The sequence below is a fragment of the Callithrix jacchus genome, chromosome 15 (genome assembly GCF_049354715.1).
Source record: "Callithrix jacchus isolate 240 chromosome 15, calJac240_pri, whole genome shotgun sequence".
Lineage (NCBI taxonomy): Eukaryota > Metazoa > Chordata > Mammalia > Primates > Cebidae > Callithrix > Callithrix jacchus.
In genome coordinates, this window is record NC_133516.1 from 87,453,601 (window position 1) to 87,469,191 (window position 15,591).

Here is a 15,591-nt window from a genome sequence, read left to right on the forward strand (position 1 = left end):
TCAAAAAAAAAAAAAAAAAAAAAAAAGGTGCAAAAAGAAAACAAATCTTCATGGAACAAAAACCAATTTAAATCAAACTACAGATTTATCTCTCTTTCTTGTCTAAGTATCTTGCTTCGTGAAAACCAGGATTCTGTGTTTTTATTTATTTTATTTTTTTTAAGATGGAGTTTCACTCTTGTTACCCAGGCTGGAGTGCAATGCACGATCTCGGCTCACTGCAACCTCCGCCTCCTGGGTTCAGGCAATTCTCCTGCTTCAGCCTCCTGAGTAACTGGGATTACAGACATGCGCCACCATGCCCAGCTAATTTTTTGTATTTTTAGTAGAGATGGAGTTTCACCATGTTGACCAGGATGGTCTCGATCTTTTGACCTCGTGATCCACCCACCTCGGCCTCCCAAAGTGCTGGGATTACAGGCTTGAGCCACCGTGCCCGGCCTGATTCTGTGTTTTTAAATGCCCTTTCTTCTGTCAGAGCTTATCCCTAACAGCATGAAGGCAGGCTCCAGAACAAGCAAGTTTCAGTGCAGAGAACACCACTTCAACAGTGATGGGAGAAGGGAAACGGAGATGACCTTTCTTTTCACTGTGAACCTTGGCTATCGGCTCTCCCTGCCAAGTATTTATTTCAAATACAAGTAGGTGATGAGGAGAAACAGGCACAATTAATGTGTCTCACTGATCCAAAGGAAAAAGAAGTCCTTAAGGAAAGGCTCTCCAACTTGCTGTTGAGAGGTAGAAAGGATTCCAATGTCAGGATGATATTATACAGAGATCTGAGTGCTCTCTTGTAGGACAGGGCAAACAGTCATTCAGAAAAAAAGAAAAAATGAGAGGAGTCTCATTTTATAAAGAACCAAAGTCTGAGTCTCCCACAGTGCTGCCCTGTCCCTGGACTACCCAAGAAAATGGGAACTAAATTTTCTTCAGAAACTGGAAGTGACATTGGAATGCTCACTTTTATAGTTTCTCTTAACTTCTATAATTTATCTACTGGCTGCCTACTTGTTGACTTTTCAGTAAATATTTTTCCATGTTCTGAATGAAATCAAACTGAACGATTTCATTTTTCCAGAGGTTCCTCTGGGAAAAAACAAAACAAAACTGGGGGCCTTGTGTCATTGTGCAGATAGTCAAGATAAAGTGTGCACCTACTTTAGTAGTCAATGTAAAGCGCTTCAGCTGAGACCCTCACACTCTGATGGGTATTTGCCATGACTATTTGTGTATCAAACTGTAAATAAATAGCAGCAGCAGCACTAGGTTTGGATTCAAATCTTTCTCCCTCCCTTAACTAGCTATGAGATAATATATAAGTGACTTGAGCACACTGCATCACATTTTTTCATCTGTGAAATAGCACTAACAATAAGACGTAGTTCATAGAATTATTTTGATGATTACGTCAACCAGTATACATGAAGCACCTAGAACAGTGCCTGACACTCAAAAAAAAAAAAAAAAAGCCACTATCATTACATTACTATTGGTTTCAATTTGGCCGTATGCTTATTACTTGCTACTCAGAGAAATATAAAAGATATTTTTATCTTAAGGATTGCTTATTAATTTTATATATTCATTCATTCACTCATTCAGCCAAAATTTATCTCTGAAAAGCAGAGACAAGATGTAGACCCTGCCTCATAGCAGTTATAATTTACTAATGTTAAAAGGACTAGCAGGGAAGGGAAAGCATTGCAAATGATATTTCAGTTTCACAACCAAACAAGAGATTTTCCCAAATGGGTGCGGTGACCAGACATTTATTTTCTAGTGTGAATTGCTCTCCTTCTCCACCACCATTTTTAATATGTAAATATACCCACAGGCTTTTGTACTCCATTTGTGAAGCAATAGTATAGATTGTCCCAATACTGCCATTAAAATTGCCTAGTATAAAGTGTGTGTTACTCTTGGCTATAAAAATAAAAGTTCCCTATAGACTGGAACTTGGCAAACACTGATTAAGTTGGGCTATTTTTATTTTAGGCTCAGAGGAAGGCAACATGCCCTAGTGAATCAAGCTGTTTTGAAGTCAGATGAGACTTCCCATTCCAATGCCGACATTAAGAGATATATGTAAAAGGTTCCTTGGTTTTTCCCCATTTGAAAACAGTGGAGAGTGGTTTGTCTCCTGTATTTTATTACAATGAAGGTAGTAAAAGGGTTAAATTTTATGAATCCTAATTCTTATTCTTTGTTTGCTTTTATTTTTTATTTCCAACTTTTATTTTAAGTGCCCATGCAGGATGTGCAGGTTTGTTATATAGGTAAACGTGTGTTATGATGGCTTGCTGCACAGATCATCCCATAACCTCGGTATTAAGCCCAGTATCCATTAGTTATTCCTCCTGATCTCTCCTTCCTCCCACACCCCACCCTCTGACAGGCCCCAATGTGTGTTGTTCCCCATAATGTGTCCATGTGTTCCCATCATTTAGCTCCCACTTTTAGGTGAGAACATGCAGTGTTTGGTTTGCTGTTCCTGTATTAGTTTGCTAAGGATAATGGCCTCCGACTTCATCCATGTCCCTGCAAAGGACATGATCTTATTCTTTTTACGGCTATATAGTTTTCCACGGTGTATATGTGCCACATTTTCTTTATCCAGTCTGTCATTGATGGTCAATTAGGTTGAGTCGATGTCTTTGCTATTGTGAATAGTGCTGCCATTAGCATACATGTGCATGTGTCTTTATAATAGAACAATTTACATTCCTTTGCATATATACCCAGTAACAGGATTTCTGCGTCAAATAGTATTTCTGTCTCTAGGTCTTTGAGGAATCGCCACACTGTCTTCCACAACGATTGAACTAATATATACTCCTACCAAGAGGGCAAATTTGTTTCTTTCTCTTCACAACCTTGCTTGCATCTGTTTTGTTTTGTTTACTTTTTAATAATAGCCATTCTGACTGGTGTGACATGGTATCTCATACTGGTTTTATTTCTCTAATGATAAGTGACGTTGGGAGTTTTTCATATGTTTGTTGGCCATATATATTTCTTCTTTTGAGAAATGTCTGTTCGTGGTCTTTTCCCATTTTTTAATGGAGTTATTTTCTTCTTGTAAATTTATTTAAGTTCCTTATAGATGCTGGATATTAGACCTTTGTCAGATGCACAGATTGCAAAAATTTTCTCCCATTCTATATGTTTTCCATTTACACTGTTGATAGTTTCTTTTGCTGTGCAGAAGCTCTTTAGTTTAATTAGATCCCATTTATCAATTTTAACTTTTGTTGCAGTTGCTTTCTGCATCTTTGTCCTGAAATCTTTGCCATGCCTATGTCCTGAATGGTATTGCCATTTAGGCAACAATAATTTTCTTTCAGTGTTTTTATAGTTTTGGGTTTTAAATTTAAGTCTCTAAACTATCTTGAGTTGATTTTTGTATACAGTGTCAGGAAGGGGTCCAGTTTCAATTTTCTGTGCATGGCCAGCCAGTTCTCCCAGCACCATTTATTAAATACGGAATTCTTTCCCCATTGCTTTTGTCAGATTTGTTAAAAGTCAGATGGTTGTAGGTGTGTGGTCTTATTTCTGGATTCTCTATTCTGAATCCTAATTATTTCTCATGCTGTCTCAGAATATGAACCTGGAAAAATACCGGTTTTACTGCTTTCTTATTCCACAGAATAAGAGCAGGCAAATATAATTAATTTAGCTGATTTAGCCACATGCAAATAGACCTAGTAAATATCAGAGATTAGACTTTTTGGCAAATGACCCTTCTAAAAGGATTCAGACATGCCTGGCCACAAAGAAAGAATAAGTGAATAGAGAGGACTGCTCATCTCCTGAGCTCCAGTTCAAATATTTTGTTGTGTTATTTGTATATCACTATCAATTTTTCACAAATTTCCTCCTCACAGCAATTTACAACTTGGGGAAAGAAACTGCTTTGTGATACACTTGACTTCCATTGCTGCTTTCAAGGAAGCTAATAGCAAACAGCAAACAGATGCTTCTCTTCTCTTTGCCACTCCACACCCTGCCCCCCACACACACCTATGGCTAACGTCCTATTTGGCAGAGGCCATCCTGCGTAAAACATAAAATCAGCCACATTACTGGCCTTAAGAAGCAGTGACACCATCCAGGTCTACCGTGAGCTGTGAAATCACCTGGTTACTGAGAGTGAACAGTGATTCTCAAAGAAAAGAACTCTACTTTTCTCCACAAAGTCTCCTCAACCATCTTTTTTTTTTAGACGGGGTCTTGCTCTGTTGCTTAGGCAAGAGTGCAGTGGCATGATCTTGGCTCACTGCAGCTTCAACTTCCTGTGCGTGTGATCTTCACACCTCAGCCTCCTAAGTAGCTGGGAGATAGCACTGTGAGTTATCCACAGACATGTTTCACCATACCTGGATATTTTATTTTTTTGAGATGGAGTGTCATTCTGTCACCCGGGCTGGAGTGAAGTGGCATTGAGCCACTCGACTCTCTGCAACCTCCACCTCCCGGGTTCAAGTGATTCTCCTGCCTCAGCCTCCCAAGTAGCTGAGATTACAGGCACACACCAGTATGCCCAGTTAATTTTTTATATTTTTAGTAAAGATAGAGTTTCACCATGTTGGCTAGGCTGGTCTCAAACTCCTGACCTTGTGATTCGCCCACCTCAGCCTCCCAAAGTGTTGGGAGTACAGGTGTGAGCCACTGTGCCTGGCCGATAAATTTTTAAAAAAATATTTTTGCAGAGATGGATCTTGCTATATTGCCCAGGCTAGTACCAAACTCCTAGGCTCAAGTGACCATCCCACCTCGGCCTCCCAAAGTGTTTGGCCTCCCAAATTACAAGTATGAGCCACTGTGTCCAGCCTCTATCTTCTTTCTCATAGAACTTTCTAGTTTGTCTGGCAACTTCTTCAGAGAAGCTATGTGCTCTCTGTGGGCAGAAACAATACCTTATGTTTGATTCCCTGTAGCTAAATCAAAAAATTGCACATCCTAGTTAAGAAATATTTGATCTTAGAGTTCTGTAAAGACAAAAATAATGTTTTTAAAAACTACTTTTCAGCCAGCCTAACTCCCTGGTTGTTGCTTGGATATTGACAAGGAAAACCATTCTCCCTGGGCACAGCAGGTGCAGTTTTCTTTGCAAACTTCCCTATTGATTATAGATTATGTTTTGGGTATACATTGAATCAAGGTTCCATTAGAGATTTTTATTTTATGTATTGGCTCTTATTTGGGCCAAAAAGTGCAGGTGGCTCAACTTCATCCTAATAAATCAAACTGAGAAGATGAAGTAGAGGAAGACCTAGAAACATGGCCAGAAACTAATATTTTGAGATCTTGAGATTATCCTTATGACTTACACAGTCTGAATATTTTAATTCTTTATTGAAATTGACCTTCTTACTACTAAAGAGCTACCCAAAACATGGTGGTTTCTCTGACTCTCTGCTCTGGTAAGAAGTAGTTATCTGTAACATTTCAGGTAGAATTTTAAAACTGTATTATTTAAGGTTCTTTGGTTGCTAGCAACAGAAGCAAAGTCTACTTAATTTGAGCAAGAATTGTATTACTAGGAAGCTACTAGACAATGTACATGATCATAAAGAAGACTGATGAAATCATCAAGAACCAGGTAGCTTCTGAAGATCTCAGTGGTATCTCAGTGGACATCCTCTTCTAGAATGATTGGACTCTGCCTTTTGTTTGGTTTGCTTTGTAGGAGAGTGATTAGCTACGTTTAGGGTACATGTTTGTTGCTTGCCTGTCATGGAGCAGTAAGAAAGGTAATTTGACAGAAAGAACCTCAGGAAAGTCCATATTTCCAAAGAGACAGGACAGGTACCTGAATTCGCTAATCCACCAAGACTGTACTCAATGCAGGGAGAAGATCCACTCCCTCCTACCCCCAAAATAGCAAAAACCTTCAAGAAGTTTGAAAAAGGATATTGGGTGCCTCAGAACAACAAATATTTACTACCACCATTATCCTCCTTTACCTTCTGCTATTGAGGCATTCTTGATTTATTCTATCCAAGCCTGTAAGACCTTAATTTTAAAAGTGTGGAAAACATGTGTGTATGCTGTTTAGAACCTTGCTAATAAACTTAGCCTGTCAGTTAGCCTAATTTTCCCAGGATATTGCATCCATATAAACTTCTAAAATAAAATTTCTGCCTATTCTTTTCTGTCTCTATGTAGCACAGCATGTAATCCAGGTGCTCAGTTTAGCAACATTCTGCAACATTGATACTGTTCCCACCTAATTTTCTGAGAATAGGAATATAAGCAAAATGACATTGATGGCTTTTAATATTTTCCAAGCTTAATAAAGGAAGAAGGATTCTGTAAAATTAACATACAGTTGGATAGGAATAAGAAGCTAAAGCAACTGGCTGTGCAAGGTTTATAATGTCTGAACTCCCATCAAGCTCCTATCATCTCTCCATATGTCTCCTGGTCATTGGGAGCCAAGTTTAGGATTTACAAAAATCAGGGCAATGCCTTTCCTGGTCATGGTACCTGTAAGTGAGCAAATGATTAAGATGACCTACTACTTACTAAATCAGCATGATTAGTACCTGTCATCCAAAAAACATGCCAGAGAGCCAAGATAACACTTGGATTCATACAAGGCCTTAAAAGAAAGATTCTGCATGTCCATGTTCTGGTATTCCTCTCCAATATTTATACGTTATAATATGACAACATAATGTATATTTACTCTGATTACTAGGTCATTTTCACTTCCCAGCTATTTGGCTGATAACTGCTATTCACTGTATTCCTAAATGCTAAATGACGAACACGCTGGTGCTGATGGAAGTTGTATGTGCCATTTTAGCACTGTGCCAGAAAAAGAAGTTGGGCATAGGGTCCCAACTGCAAGGCCTTATATTGTACTGACCAAAGCATAAGCCCTCATTTATCCATTCAACATTTTCAAAGTTGTAGCTGCAGTTATGTATTTAAATCACTGAAATAATAATTGTTGTTATTTGTTATGCCATTGGTTAGCCAACAAAGTCCAAAAGATCCCAAATTATCTATGTTTTAATTGCTTCCCTATAATGAATATGCAATTCTGATCATTGCCAACTCTTTCTTCTAGGCTGTAAATTTATAGGCCAAATATTGTTTATGTTGGTTTTAAATTACTTCAGATTTCTATACCACCTATAATGAACATACTTCTACCCTTTAAGAAACTATCATTCTCAGCAAGCTGACACAAGAACAGAAAAGCAAACACCGCATGCTCTCATGCATAAGCGGGTGTTGAACAATGAGAACACATGGACACAGGGAGGGGAGCATCACACACTGGGGTCTATAGTAGGGAACTAGGGGAGGGACAGCAGGGGGTGGGAAGTTGGGGAGGGATAATATGGGGAGAAATGCCAGATATTGGTGATGGGGAGGAAGGCAGCAAACCACATAACCATGTATGTACCTATGCAACAATCTTGCATATTCTCCACATGTACCCCAAAACCTAAAATGCAATAAAATATGTATATATACGTATACATATATACATATATGTATATGAACGTATATATATGTGTGTGTGTGTGTGTGTACACACACACACACACACATATATGTAAAGAAAGAAAGAAAGAAAGAAAGAAAGAAAGAAAGAAAGAAAGAAAGAAAGAAAAAGAAACGGCATTTCCTGCCCAGTAAAAACCCTTTGAAAAACTATGCCTCCTAAACTCCAATTTTAGATGCATCCTATCTGCAACCTTCCAGGCCTAGGGAGGAAAAAAAAAAGGAGAAAGATAAAAGCTGAGGATATCATGCCTGGCTTTGTTTCCTGAGGTTTGAGGTGACAGTGTTGGCTTTATCTAATAAGTTTCATCTGTTCTGGTTTCAGGAAAATGTAAGTTCAGACATAGGTGTGCAGAGTCATGTGGAATAAAGAAGTCAGAGTCTAAGGAGTTGAAGCAGAGAGATGAAATCATGTTCCTCTGTTAATAAAGCTCTAAGCTCACTTGGTTTACTGTAGCCTTACTTTCTGTTCAGAGTGTTATACTGACAAGAGGACCAGTAAATAAAGGCAGACAGGAGGGAGGGAACCAAAGCCAGCCTTGGTGTTCTGCAAGTTTGTTCAAGGAATACTACAGAATGTATAGTTAGACCCAGTGCTTGTCCCAGGGGTTTACAATTTAAATTTGGCAATCATTGCTGGGAGCTAATTACAGGTGTTCCATCAAAACCTACAGGGAAGTTTGGGGGTTTCTAATTATGGATATAGCAGTACCTTGGAAGGAAAATATAATAGAATGTTTTAAAGTCATAAAGGAAATAAGAAACAGTAAACAAAATATATGTGTGACATAATACTTATTCTTGAATTTGTCAAGAATATATTTTAAAAAGTTAAAAAACAAGGAATGCCACTACTAGTGAAAACAACAACAAAGCTGTTGTACAGAACTGTCTTTTACAACTTCCTCATTTGGTCCATACTTTCTACTTTCATGTTAACTTTATTTATTTATTTATTTTTATTTTTTATTGCATTTTAGGTTTTGGGGTACATGTGCAGAACATGCAAGATAGTTGCATAGGTACATACGTGGCAGTGTGTTTTGCTGCCTTCCTCCCCCCTCACCCACATTTGGCATTTCTCCCCATGATATCCCTCCCCAGCTCCCCCCCACCACTTTCCCTCCCCTATTCGCCCCAATGGATCCCAGTGTGTAGTACTCCCTCCCTGTGTCCATGTGTTCTCATTGTTCAACACCCGCCTATGAGTGAGAATATGCAGTATTTCATTTTCTGTTCTTGTGTCAGTTTGCTGAGAATGATGTTCTCAAGATTCAACCATGTCCCTACAAAGGACAGGAACTCATCATTTTTTATGGCTGCATAATATTCCATGGTGTGTATGTGCCACATTTTTCCAGTCCAGTCTATCATCGATGGGCATTTGGGTTGGTTCCAGGTCTTTGCTATTGTAAAGAGTGCTGCAATGAACATTCATGTGCATGTGTCCTTATAGTAGACCAATTTATAGTCCTTTGGATATATACCCAGTAATAGGATTGCTAGGTCAAATGGAATTTCTATTTCTAGGTCCTTGAGGAATCACCATATTGTCTTCCATAATGGTAGAACTAATTTACACTCTCACCAGCAGTGTAGAAGTGTTCCTATTTCTCCACATCGTCTCCAGCATCTGTTGTCTCCAGATTTTTTAATGATCACCATTCTAACTGGCATGAGGTGGTATCTCAATGTGATTTTGATTTGCATTTCTCTAATGACAAGTGATGATGAGCATTTTTTCATGTTTGTTGGCCTCATGTATGTCTTCTTTTGTAAAGTGTCTGTTCATATCCTTTGCCCATTTTTGAATAGGCTTGCTTGTTTTTTTCTCGTAAATCTGTTTGAGTTCTTTGTAAATTCTGGATATCAGCCCTTAGTCAGATGGGTAAACTATAAAGATTTTTTTCCCATTCTGTTGGTTGCTGATTCACTCTAGTGACTGTTTCTTTTGCCATGCAGAAGCTGTGGAGTTTGATTAGATCTCATTTGTCTATTTCAGCTTTTGTTGCCAATGCTTTTGGTGTTTTGTTCATGAAGTCCTTGCCTACTCCTATGTCCTGAATGGTTTTGCCTAGATTTTCTTGTAGGGTTTCTATGGTGCCATGTCTTATGTTTAAGTCTTTAATCCATCTGGAGTTAATTTTAGAGTAAGGTGTCAGGAAGGGGTCCAGTTTCTGCTTTCTGCACATGGCTAGCCAGTTTTCCCAACACCATTTATTAAACAGGGAATCATTTCCCCATTGGTTGTTTTTGTCAGGTTTATCAAAGATTGTATGGTTGTAGATATGTTGTGTTGCCTCTGATGCCTCTGTTCTGTTCCATTGGTCTACGTCTCTGTTTTGGTACCAGTACCATGCTGTTTTGATTACTGTAGCCTTCTAGTATAGTTTGAAGTCTGGTAGTGTGATGCCTCCCACTGTGGTCTTTTTGCTTAGAATTGACTTGGCTATGTGGGCTCTCTTTTGGTTCCATATGAAGTTCATGGTGGTTTTTTCCAGTCCCGTGAAGAAAGTCAATGGTAGCTTGATGGGGACAGCGTTAAGTCTGTAAATTACTTTGGGCAGTATGGCCATTTTCATGATATTGATTCTTCCTAACCATGAACATGGAATGTTTCTCCATATGTTTGTGTTCTCTCTTATTTCATTGAGCAGTGGTTTGTAGTTTTCCCTGAAAAGTTCCCTTACGTTCCTTGTAAGTTGTATTCCTAGGCATTTTATCCTCTTTGTAGCAATTGTGAATGACAGTTCATTCTTGATTTGGCTCTCTTTACATCTGTTATTAGTGTATAGGAATGCTTGTGATTTTTACAAGAGCTCCTGAAAGAGGCACTACACATAGAAAGGAACAACCAGTACCAGCCATTCCAAAAACATACCAAATGGTAAAGAGCATCAAAAAAATGAAGAATCTGCATCAACTAATGGGCAAAACAGCCAGCTAGCATCAAAATGGCAGTATCAAATTCACACATAACAATATTAACCCTAAATGTAAATGGGCTAAATGCACCAATCAAAAGACACAGACTGGCAAATTGGATAATAAGCCAAAACCCATTGGTGTGCTGTATCCAGGAAACCCATCTCACTTGCAAGGATACACAAAGGCTCAAAATAAAGGGATGGAGGAAGATTTACCAAGCAAATGGAGAGCAAAAGAAAGCAGGAGTTGCAATTCTCATCTCTGATAAAATAGACTTTAAAGCAACAAAGATCAAAAGAGACAAAGAAGGCCATTACATAATGGTAAAAGGATCGATACAACAAGAAGAGCTAACGATCCTAAATATATATGGACCCAATACAGGAGCACCTAGATGTATAAGGCAAGTTCTTAATGACTTACAAAGAGACTTAGACTCCCACACAATAATAGTGGGAGACTTTAACACTCCACTGTCAATATTAGACAGATCAACCAGACAGAAAATTAACAAAGATATCCAGGACTTGAACTCAGACCTGGAACAAGCAAACCTTATCGACATTTACAGAACTCTATACCCCAAATCCACAGAATATACATTCTTCTCAGCACCACATCACACCTACTCTAAAATTGACCACATAATTGGAAGTAAAGCACTCCTCAGCAAATGCAAAACAACTGAAGTCATAACAGTCTCTCAGACCATAGTGAAATCAAGTTAGAACTCAGAATTCAGAAACTAACTCAGCACCACACAGCTTCATGGAAACTGAACAACTGGCTCTTGAATGTTGACTGGATAAACAATGAAATGAAGGCAGAAATAAAGAAGTTCTTCAAAACCAACAAGAATGAAGACACAACATACCAGAATCTCTGGGACACATTTAAAGCAGTCTCTAGAGGAAAATATATAGCAATAAGTGCCCACATGAGAAGAGTGGAGAGATCCAAAATTGACACCCTATCATCAAAATTGAAAGAGCTAGAGGAGCAAGATCAAAAAAACTCAAAACCCAGCAGAAGACAAGAAATAACTAAGATCAGAGCAGAACTGAAGGAGATAGAGACACGAAAAACCCTTCAAAAAATCAATAAATCCAAGAGTTGGGTTTTTGAAAAGATCAACAAAATAGACAGACCACTAACCAGACTGATAAAAAAGAAAACAGAGAATAACCAAATAGATGCAATAAAAAACGATAAAGGGGAAATCACCACAGATTCCACAGAAATTCAAACCATCATCAGGGAATATTACAAACAACTCTATGCACATAAACTAGTAAACCTGGAAGAAATAGATAAATTCCTGGACACTTGTGTCCTCCCAAGCCTAAACCAGGAGGAAGCCGAAACTATGAACAGACCAATAACAAGGTCTGAAGTTGAGGTAGCAATTAAGAGCCTACCACACAAAAAAGCCCAGGTCCAGATGGGTTCATGTTAACTTTTTCAACAAGATTGTCTTATTTTGGCATACAGATTATAATCACAAGGTAGCATCTACCACCATTCACTCCATTTTGGACTCCAAATATTTCTGGTGGGCTTAGGTTTAACCCTTTTTTTGTCTTTATTGTTATTGGTTTCTCAGTTTAAAACTTCGTGGAAAGATAACTGGGCTTGAGTAAGAACATCACATTTCAATTCTTTTCTTACAAACTAAACAAGACAAACCAAAACCCTTTGGGCCTTAGCATCTTCATTTGTAGGGCAATATCCACCATGCCTAGTTTACAGAATTATTTCAGGAATCAAAAAAGATAAACATAAAATATACTTTTGCAAAGCATAGGATCAATGGGAGATGATACTTTTTAATGTATTTTTCTGATTTTAGATGATTTGGAAAATAAATATAAAAATGAACAAATTTCTTCCTTTGACTGACAGCTGTAAGTCATGGCTAGAAAGTCCAATTCCTTATTATGCAGCCATCAAAAACGATAAGTTCATGTCCTTTGTAGGGACATGGATGAACCTGGAAACCATCATTCTCAGCAAACTGACACAAGAGCAGAAAATCAAACACCGCATGTTCTCACTCATAGGTGGGTGTTGAACAATGAGAACACATGGACACAGGGAGGAAAGCACTACACACTGGGGTCTGTTGGGGAAAAATAGGGGAAGGACAGCGGGGATTGGGGAGTTGGGGAGAGATCATGGGGAGAAATGCTAGATATAGGTGATGGGAAGGAAGGAAGCAAATCACACTGCCACGTGTGTACCTATGCAACAATCTTGCATGTTCTTCCTATGTACCCCAAAAACCTAAAAGGCAATAAAAAAATAAATAAAATAACATAAAGAAAGGCCAATTCCTCATTTCTGTGTAGCTGTTTACTTCCCTCCACTAAGGTGCCAGCACCTCTCACATTCTTCTCTTGATTTCTTCTTCCCTAAATCTAGAAAACACATGGGAAATGGCTGAGTATATTCCCAGCATATACTGCTACCAAGACTCTTTCTACCTTCCTTTAAGGATTACATCTTCCAAGATGGAATGTGCCACATTAGTCTACATACACAGATACTTCCTGTTCTGATGTTTCATTGAGTTCTGGATGCTGTCTCAGAATGGCTGTGGAAGGACTGCTGGGAAATTGTGATGTCAATTAAAACACCACAAAAAGCAGCATGCCATCATGGATACAATACCTTTGATTTATGGCAGGCATAGATTCTGGTAACTGATGGGTATCTTTCTTCAAAACTTCTCTTGTCTGTTTCAGTCATCATGTTGTTGGTTGGTTGGCTGGTTTTTTTCCTTCTGGTTCCATTTTGCATTCTAAGTCATAGCGACTGTTCCCAGATGTAAGCATTAAAAAGTTATTTAGTGTCAGTATGTGTTTGAGTTGTACCTTCATCCTGTGCACTCCGTATTTTATCACCAAATTATGAGATGTGATATTCTAATTACCAAGCAAAAGTCTTGCATATTGATGCAGAAGTGTTTTTTATCCATTGATTTTCATCCTAATATAACTGGATCTGTAATGCCACAGCCTCTTTGTCTATGAACATCCTACATGATACCTGGACAGTATAGCTAAAGACAGTCTTGGAGTGGTCGATAAGGGAAGAGCAAACATGGGATTCTTGGCAACTGCCCCAAAACCCCTACTAATACAACACCCTCCGCTAAACTCCTGACTCGCATTCCAGGAGCCAGTCTGAGTACCCTCTGTAATACGTGGCTCCCTTTTCCACATGTACTCATCTACCAGATTTTCTGGTCTGAAAGAGGAATTTTAGAGTAATAAAAGCAGTAAATGGTGAAAGGCCTGATAATTATGCAGAAAGCAGGATGGATGGTGGTGGGGAGCCAGCACAGGATGAGCCCTTATGAGTACTTCTGTCTTTCCTTGAGTAGTGGAAAGAGTTCAATCACATTCATTAAAGATTAAAGTGCTTTGAGCTTCCCCTCCAGAGCACTTGGAAAGAGTCGTTGCCTTCTTCTCTCTCATCTAGAAACAGATTAAGTTTTTCCACCTATCTGTTAATTTTCTACATCTGGTACAGTTTTTACAACTTTTCACCAGAGCTTCCTCTTTAAAAAGCATTGGTCATTACCAGACATCTATTTCTCTTTCCCTGAGGAGGCTTTGGGAGGCTTGAGGGTCAGAAAGAGGAGAGGATAGAGTCAATCTGTGAAAAATGTGAAGACAGGTTTTGTTTTAAGAATCCCTAGTTTCCTGTTCATATATCTGTAGAAATGGTTCTGAAAATTAAATGGAATGAGTTGTGGAAGCAAACATGAGTTATTCAATCCTAAGAGAAAGTGTGAGCCTGGATCAAGTTCAACTCAATTCAACAACTATTGATTGACTGCCTAGGATGTGCTATCACAGGGTTAGCAGGCTGAAAATCAGAAAACCCACAGTGAGGAGACTGATTAAGGTTTTGTCTGTTGTACTTGCTGTTATCTGTTATACCTATATCTTGACCAACAACTTTAACTCATGAATTGTAGGAAGTTTCTGTGAGGTTTTACTTTACAGTATTTATTCCTCCTATCCCTTCTAATAGGATATTGCTTTTTCTCAAGAAGCATCCCCTCACATTCCATCCATGACATCCAGATAAAATGTAAAATGGATTCTATCTCCAGTAACTAAGAAAGGTATGTATTCTGGCTAAGGCGATATAACATCTTCCCCTGGCTACAGTGAATGGTTCAAGGAAGAGCACATAATGATATTAGAGCCAGTCTAAGCTAATCCTGAGACTATTTTCCAGAGTCACCACAAGAGAGACACCCACTCTATGCTAGAGTTTCTGAAAGTAAAGATTAAAGGCCTGAAGCTGCTGGCAGCCATATTGCCACTAAAAGAAAAAGTGTGCCTGAGAAAAGACTTAATACAGAGTAAAGCAAAACCAAGTACTAAAAGGTAAAATTGTAAAGACAGTTTAAGCCCCAACTTTTCTTCCTTTCTTTTTTTTTCTTGGAAGGCAAAAAGAGGTTTTATTTTCTATTTTTACTTTTTTATGTTACCTTAAGTTCCAGGATACATGTGCAGATTTGTTACATGGGTATATGTGTGCCACGGTGGTTTGCTGCACCTACTGACCTATCCTCTAAGTTCCCTCCCCTCACCCCCCACCTCCAACAGGCCCTGGAGTGTGTTACTCACCTCCCTGTGTCCATGCGTCCTCATTGCTTAGCTCCCAATTATGAGTGAGAACATGCATGATCTGGTTTTCTGTTCCTGTGTTAAGTTTGTTGAGGATGATGGCTTCCAGCTTCATCCATGTCCCTGCAAAGGATATTATCTCATTCCTTTTTATGGCTGTGTAGTATTCCATGGTATATATGTACCACATTTTCTTTATCCAGTCTATCATTGATGGACATTTGGGTTGGTTCCATGACTTTGCTATTGTAAATAGTGCTGCAATAAACATATGTATGCATCTGTCTTTAGAGTAGAATGATTTATATTCCTTTGGGTATATATTCAGTAATGAAATTGTTGGGTTAAATGGTATTTCTGGTTCTAGATCCTTGAGGAATTGCCATACTGTCTTCCACAATGATTGCACTAATTTACGTTCCCACCAACAATGTAAAAGCACTCCTATTTCTCCACAGCCTTGCGAGCATCTGTTGTTTTTTGAATTTTTAATAAT

At 38.6% G+C, this 15,591-nt stretch overlaps 1 protein-coding gene across 30 annotated transcripts in view; it reads right to left on the reverse strand.

Moving 5' to 3' along the window:
* Positions 1-15,591, reverse strand: part of LOC128929808 (uncharacterized) — a 399,873-nt gene that overhangs the window by 274,161 nt on the left and 110,121 nt on the right. The window contains exon 10 of one of the 30 annotated variants that reach the window (XR_013527632.1): positions 8,661-15,218. The exons of the other annotated variants lie outside the window; for them this stretch is intronic. The gene's annotated coding sequence lies outside the window, so the exon portion shown is untranslated. Of the gene's footprint in view, positions 1-8,660; positions 15,219-15,591 lie in introns of those variants that run through there. 30 annotated transcript variants of the gene reach the window in all.